Genomic DNA, 8,072 nt, shown 5'->3' with positions numbered 1-8,072 from the left:
AATTCTAGCAATGAACCACTGAAAATCCAAAGCCAGATCTGAGCTCACAGGCAGGGTCACCTCCTCGTAGACAGGGTCCTTCATCCTGTGTGTCTTCATGGTACTTTGGGCTCTCCCACGTTCACTGTCCATTGTAAAGACTCAAATTCTGAACCATCAACACACTCCGCCCCCCACCGACGGCCCTGCAGCCAGCTTCCGATGCACACGGACCAGATGGTTCTTTTTAACGAACAGCATCAGACCTCGTGTCCTCACTCAAAGTCTGATGGCATGGCAATGACCCTGTGAACACAGAACTGAGAGCAAAGATCAAGAACGATTTCCCTTCCTCTCCCACAGCTAACACAACAGTGGAGGAGGCCTTTGAAGAACAGGCTGAGCAGTGAGCTGGCCACACAGCACATCTACTAGCCATCCAGCTACAGAATGATAAAGCAATCACCAACCCTCCCAACTGGAAGCTCACCAAGTGTGGCTCCCACGCTCCTGCGCCCACCTGGTTCTCTCCCGCTCTGATGGAATGACAGGTGCTCTCTCCTGCCTTCCCTGGCACTTGCCATCTCACCTTCTGCACCAGCTCAGGGATGCAAACAAGCTCAAACCAAACCAAACAACAGCCCTTCCTCCCTTCTTCCCTTCACTATCTTCTTCCTCTCATTTCCTACCACCCCCTCTCCCTGCATTCATACCAACATGACCTTTGCTTCTAAACTCTTCGGAATTGCTCTCCTGATAGCCCTAACAGCAGCCTGGCCATCTTATCTAATGGCCTTTTCTAAGTCCCTTTAATGTAGATAGAAGTCTTGTCCCCTAGATGCTAAGCTCCACGAGGACAAGAAATACATTTTAGTATTCCTTGTTAACCCAGAGTGTCACCATCCATGATAGTTGCTTGGGAATTGCTAGAGGAAAGGGAGGGAAAAAAAGAGGAGCTGGTTTGGGAAATGACACCTTTGCATATACTGTTCTCCCAAAGGAGTGAAGCGCTGACGATGGGGACCTTGAAGAAATTTTAAAGGATCGGATTTCAGACCCACGTTAAGGATATAAAAGCAAAACGGTTTCGAATTCCGTTATCTCACTGTTCCTAGTTGATTCAGCCGGCTGAGCAAGTGTCCTCTTTCTGCCCTCGTTCCGGGTAGTTGTGTAAGAGGGCCTGCCGCCACTGCAGGCCACTTCTTCTGGCCTGTCACTCCCAATTCTGTAGTGAAGGTCATGGCACAGTCTAGCCCATTTGGAGAAGGTTCTGGGTCCTGGCTTGAATCTTTTTCCCCCTTCTCAAGACAGTGAGAAATTGGCAAGTACCTAATGTTTTCCCAACATTCAGTTGAGTGATTATGAAAAGGCAAGTAGAATACACACCAGATTCTGATGAGCTCTCACTCTCATTACAAGGTTAAAGTCACCAAGTAATCTATGAACCATACAAGGCAACTCGTAATCCATTCCTATAGCTGGGAGAGCCGTTGTAGGAAGGAGACAGGAGAGCTTCATGCAGGAGGCAGGTTGTGACATGTGGACAGTGTACACACGTGCTGAGAACCAGAACAATAAGGTCTATTGTTCTCTATAAAGTCACTAGCCAAGCTCTTCCTGTGATATGGTAGAAGGCCCTAGGGGAGGGAAGGATGTGGCAAAGCTACAGGCACTTCTAATAGCCCTTCAAAGGGCCCGCAGAACGGGAACGAGTCAGCCCGTGGGGAAGATATGTGCTAGGGCCCTGCATCTACCTGTTCCTTCCTGGCCTCCCGGCCTGTAAGATGGAGACGGGGGCTTTCTGTACACCAGGGACAGAACAGGAGCACAGCCTGTGACACCTGGTTTCTTCCTGAGCCTAGCCGCCCAGGCTTTCAGCCATAGTTTCCAGGTAAAAGTGAACTCCCATGAAAACAGTGTTACCGGATTTTACCTCGGTCCTCGGCTGTGCTGCAGAGATGAATTTCAAGAGCACACCGGGTGAGTTAGGTCAGTAATTTATTCAAGTAGGGAGGGACGAGAAATGGGAGAAAATAACAGAGCAGAGGTCCCAGGTAGAGAGGAAGGGGGTGAAAGGGATAGAGGGCAGATTTGCAAGCTACAATTCCCCATTATAGATGATAAATCCCCACGTTTACTTGCTTGGCCACCTGGCAGAGGAAAAATGGCGAGAGCGGTGCAGAGGGCAGGAACGGGTCCAGAGGCAGGAGAGCAGGACAAGAGCGCTCAGGCCTGTGCCCTGCTTTTAAACTGTTCGTTATTCCGCCCCTTTGCTAATGGCAAGGGAGGGGCTCCAGCTGTTGGCTGTTTTGATTGATTATCCCACCCATCAGTCCCCTAGTGAGGACCCAATGATAAGTCCCTAGGGAACATCCGGGGCTTCTCCTGGCTCCCAGAAGAAGTCTTTGTTCTGGGTGGCAGAATCCTGGGGGTGAGGGTCTTCCAGCAGCCATCTTGGAGTTCCTGATGTCCGCGTGGACTCACTGCCAGGTTCCAGATCCATCTATTAATTCCCCGTCTTACTAGCCGGCTTCAGCAGTGAGGGTGCCGGGGCCTGGGTGGGGTTGGCAGACACCGCGGAGGGGCTGACATGTGTGTGGCCTCCGGCGATAGCAGTGGTTATATTTAGGCCCGAGCTTACGCTAAACGTGGGGCCTCCTGCAGTGTGCCTGAAGAGGGTACCAAGAACAATCACAAGGACAGGCCACCAAAAATGAGAGTCCAGTGCAACATTCGCAAGAAGCCATATGCACAAGCTCTGGTTCCGGCGCACCCAGATGGGAGAGCCGGTGGCAAGGACGCCATTTCTCCTTGGCGAATCGCCCAGAAGGTGCCTTTGCTTCCCACTCTTTGTCCTGCAGCTTTAGTTAACAGCAGTCTGTGCTTTAAAAAGGCTGTGAACCCATGGGGAAGTCACCATCTTCTTGGACCCCTCTTTCTTCCTCCGTTAAACAAGGGCATTGATTGAGCCACGTGGTACCCAAGTTCCTTTCCAAGTTTAGCCTTCCAGTTCACCCTGCTAACTGCCTTGGATAACTGGGGACACCTGAGACTGAAAGGAAACTGGTTTTGGAAACACCATGGACATGGTGACCCCACAGTAATCTCTCATCTTGTGCTCTAAGAAATCAATTGAGCAGAGAGCACACTTTTTTTAGTACTAGAGTGATCTACTTTGAAGTTGGACAGTGTGATGGTTAAGTTCGTGTGTCAGCTTGACCAGGTTGTGGCGTCCAGTTGTTTGGTCAAGCAAGCACTGGCCTGATGGTTATTGTGAGGGTAATTAATGGATTTACGGCAGTGCATTCTGGGTCGGCGTAGCCATGGCGGTTCGTGTCCTTTCCGCTTGTGTCCGCCGCCTGTCCGTGGCCTTTACGCCGCTGCCGCGGGCTCCTAGGCCGTGCACGGCTCAGCTGCTCAGCACTGCCTTGTGCCCCGCAGGGATCCGGACGGGGCTTGTAGCTCCACAGCTGGTCTCGGTGCTCGTGCGGGTTCCAGGTGAAGTTACACAGTTATGCCGGCAGTATAGTGATGCACCCCCTTTGACATTAGAGGGAATTAAGGACCGTGTTCTTTACGACTTGAAACTCTATGATAAAATTGATCCTGAAAAGCTCTCAGTAAATTCGCATTTCATGAAAGACCTGGGCTTAGACAGTTTGGACCAAGTGGAGATTATCATGGCCATGGAGGATGACTTTGGGTTTGAAATTCCTGATATAGATGCAGAAAAGTTAATGGGCCCACAAGAAATTGTAGATTACATTGCAGATAAGAAGGATGTATATGAATAAAATATCAGACTACCTTTCTTCAAAGAGAAGACTCAGTTGATACTGACAAGTGTCTGGAATGAGAATGCATTTTGTCATCAGTTGCTGACTTGGACAGAGTAATTCTGTTGGATTTCTATTTAAAGTATCTTAAGTGTTTGCCCTTTGAAAATAAATCTGTAAAACCGAAAAAAAAAATGGATTTACATCATTAGTAAGTTGACTGCTTCGATGGCTGATTACATCCACAATCAACTGGGGAGATTGCCTTCCACAATGACAAAAGTCTGAGTCAATCAGCAGAAGACCTTAAGAGGAGAAGTGAAGATTTCAGCGGTCAGAAGAGAGATTTTCTGTCTCCCCTTCAGCCATGAAAACCATCAGAGTTCTCAGCTTGTGGCCTATCCTGGAGAATTTTGACTTGTCTATTCCCACAGTTGCAGGAGCCAATTCCTATTTTATAATCTTGTAATATTTACATTTTATAGATATGGTTTTGAGCAAACCAGAATGAGAACAGACTGCAACCGGTCCAGGCAGCTGTGTTAGCTGCTCTGCCTCTTGGGTCATGGTCCAGCAGATGCCTAGTGCTGGAAGTGTCCCCGGCACATGGAGACACTCTCTGGAGCCTTTGGCAGGCCCTGTTCTAGTCTCCTGGGCCGCTCAAAGCAGATACCATAAAATGGGTTGGCTTTTATTTTGAAGTACCAGGTTCACGGATTGAACCCCATACCTCTTATGTGGGCATCTGGCACTCAACCACTTTAGCTACATCCACACCCCTAGGTTGGCGTTTAACAATGGGAATTTATTAGCTTACAAGCTTACACTTTGAGGCCATGAAAATGTCCAAATCAAGGCATCATTAAGGCAGTGCTTTCTTCCCATAGACTGGCTCTGGCTATCCTTGGGTCCTCTGTCACAGGGTGGCACCTCCTGGTCTCTCCTTCTCTTGCGGGTTTCCTTGCTTTCAGCTTCTTGCTTCTGTGGCTTTTCTTTCTCTTTGTCTGAATTGCATTCTTTTATAAAGGACTCCAGGGAGAGGATTAAGGTCCACCCTGGGCCACACTTTAACTGAAATAACTTCAACTACAGGTCCTACTTATAATATATTACACCCACAGAACATGATTTTCTGGGGGTACACAGAGTTTCAAGTCCCTGATAAGAGAGTTGCAGCACAGACCCTTAGAATTTCAGAGCAAAACCCTGCCAGCCTCTGCAGATAACTACTCTCCTTTAAATATATATTTATTTATTTATTTATTTATTTCCCCCTTCCCCTCCTCCCACCCTGCTTGTTTTTGCTGTCTGTGTTGTCTTCTCTTCTCATTTTCTCTCCTCTAGGATTCACCAGGATTCAATCCTGGAGACCTCTGATGGGGGGAGAGGTTCCCTGTAATTGCACTACCTCAGTTCCTGGTTTCTGTTGCGCTTCACCTTGACTCTCTCCTTGTCTCTCTTTTGATGCATTGTCATCTTGCTGTGTGACTTATTTGCAGGCATTGGCTTACTATGAGGGCACTGGCTTGCTGTGTGGGCGTGCTTTCTCTTCTTCTTTTTCACCAGGAGGCCCCAGGGATCAAACCCAGGTCCTCCCATATGGTAGGTGGAAGCTCTATCAGTTGAGCCACATCTGCTTCCCTGCTTTCCTTTTGAGAAACAGATTTTGACCTGCAACTGGGCCTTAGTAGAGACCAAAGGCTTAACCATTAGCCACCAAGTTACCACGAGAACTGAGTTACTCCTCATGAAGATTGTCTGACCCACCTTGCCTTAAAGTTGGGGATGCACAGCAGTACTCTATCATACCATGGAAATGGTATATACGAGATAGGTATAGAGCCCTGAAAGCACGAGAAGCTACGTGAGGAAGTGACCCAAATGCCCATGGCTCCCACTCCTGCCACACTACCTTCTCCTTCCCAGTCCACAACTATGGTGTCTTGCGGACTTGTTCACTATCAACTGACTGAGGAAGAAATAACTCAGGTCTGGTTTATAGACTGTTCTGCACAATATGCAGTTACTACTGGTAAGAAGATGATTGCAGCACTGCAACCCCTTTCTGGGACATCCCAGAAGAACAGTGGTAATGAGAAATGATCCCAATGGGCAGAACTTCAATCAGTGCACCTGGTTGTTCATTATGCTTGGAAGGAGAAGAGGCCAGAGGTGCATTTGTACCTATTCATGGGCTGTTGCCAATGGTTGGGCTGGATGGTCAGTGACTGGGAAGGAACATAATTGAAAAATTGGTGACAAAGAAGTCTGGGGGAGAGTTATGTGGATAGACCTTTCTCAGGGGGCAAAACCATGAGGATATTTGTGTCCGGTGTGGATGCTCACCACAGGGTGACTTCATAGAGGAAGATTTTAATAACCAGGTGAATAGGGCGGCCTGTTCTGTGATACCATCCAGCTCTTTCCCCAGTCTATATCAATACATTGACACAGCCATGCTTCCTCTGGGATCTGTAAGGTTCTGGTGGTCACTTGCTCATAATCCATGGCATTCTTTGGCCTGTGGCCTGATGGAATTTCTGCCCCCATCACATGGCCGACTTCTGTGTCTCTGTCTGCTTCCAAATTTCTTTCCTTATAAGAACACCAGTCATGCTGAATTAAGTCCCACCCTAATTCAGTCTGGCCTCAACTAATAACTCTTCAAAGATCCTACTTTCAAATAGGATTAGCATTGCCTGGTAGGAAGACTGGGGGTTAGGACTTCAACGTTTCTTTCTGGGGACGCAATTCAATCCATAACACACAGCTAACATCACACTTAGTAATGAATGACTGAACGCATTCCCTCAAAGATCAGGAAGAAGACGATAATGTCACCTCTCACTACTTCTGAGTTATGTTATCCTGGTTTAGTCAGAGTAATAAATCAAGTAAAACAATTAAGGGCATCCAGATTGGAAAAGAAGAAATTGACTTTATAATCAGATACATGATTATCTTTGCAGAAAATGTGAGGGAAAAGCTGCTAGAACTAATAAGTGGATTTAGCTAGGTTCAGGATTCATAATCAAAATACAAACATTAATTGTATTTCTGTGAAATAGCAACAAACAACTGAAAAGAGAAATTTTTAAAAATACCATTATAATAGCATCAAAAATATGAAACATATAGAGATAAATCTGGCAAAAGATTTGAAGAGACCTGTACACTGAAAAACTATAAAACATTCTGAAAGAAATTAAAGAAGACCTAAATAAATAGAGAGATATAGCTGTTTTTATAGGTTTAGAAACCTAGTAACTATTAAGATGTCAGTTGATCTATCCATTCAGCACAATCCTAAAGAATATTCCATCAGGGTCTTTTTGGAAAAAGCAACAAGTTGGTTCTAAAATTCATATGGAAATGCAAAGGTTTTACAATAGTCAAAACAATGAAAATGAAGAACAAAGTTGGAGGACTAACCCTAACTGATTTTAAAATATATTATAAAGTTACCTTAATCAAGAAAATATGGTATTGGCATGAATGTGGGGAAATAGCTCGATGAAACAGTCAGAAAACCCCCCACATATATACAAACAATTGATTCTTGGTGAATATGCAAAGGCAATGAAGTAGGAAAGGATAAATTTTCAAGAAATCCTACTAGAAAACTTGGACATCATATGTATTAATGATAGTAACAACTTCAATCCATACCACACAAAATGTACAAAAGGTAACCCAAAATAGATCACATGCCTAAATGTAAAACCTAAAACCGTAAGATTTTTCGTGTAAAACATAGCATTAGATAAAGATTTTTTAGATATGACAAAAAACACAATCCATAAAAGAACATGCTGATAAATTGTATTTCAATGAAATTTAGAACGTCTGCTCTTCAAAAGACATGTCAAGTGAATGAAAAGACAGGCCACAGACTGGAAGAAAATATTTGCAAATTATTTATCTGATAAAAGACTTGTATCCAGAATGGATAAAGAATTCTTACAACACAATGAGATAAACAACTAATTGAAAAATGGGAGAAATATTTGAAAGATACCTCATAAAGAAAATATATGCAAATGGCTATTGAGCAAACAAAAAAATGCTTAACATCATTAGTCTTTAGGGAAAAGCAAATTAAAACCACAATGGATACTAGTTAATACCCACTAGAATGACTATAGTAAAAAAAAAAAGTCAATAACATTTTTCCACATTCTCTCCAGCATTTGTTAGTCTGTATCTTTTATTATAGCCATTCTAGTGGGTATGAACCAGTATTTCAATGTGATTGTAACTGTGCTGGCAATTTCTTAGACGATTAAACATAAATTTACCATATGGCCCAGCAACCCC

General features: G+C 44.8%; 1 pseudogene; it reads left to right on the top strand.

Annotated features, from left to right (window-relative positions):
* Window positions 1-3,302: 3,302 nt before the first annotated feature.
* On the top strand, window positions 3,303-3,892 carry LOC101421991 (acyl carrier protein, mitochondrial pseudogene; annotated as a pseudogene).
* The last annotated feature ends 4,180 nt before the right edge of the window (window positions 3,893-8,072 follow it).

This window comes from Dasypus novemcinctus, chromosome 29 (genome assembly GCF_030445035.2).
Source record: "Dasypus novemcinctus isolate mDasNov1 chromosome 29, mDasNov1.1.hap2, whole genome shotgun sequence".
Classification (NCBI taxonomy): domain Eukaryota; kingdom Metazoa; phylum Chordata; class Mammalia; order Cingulata; family Dasypodidae; genus Dasypus; species Dasypus novemcinctus.
This window is presented reverse-complemented; position numbering and strand designations above follow the sequence as displayed.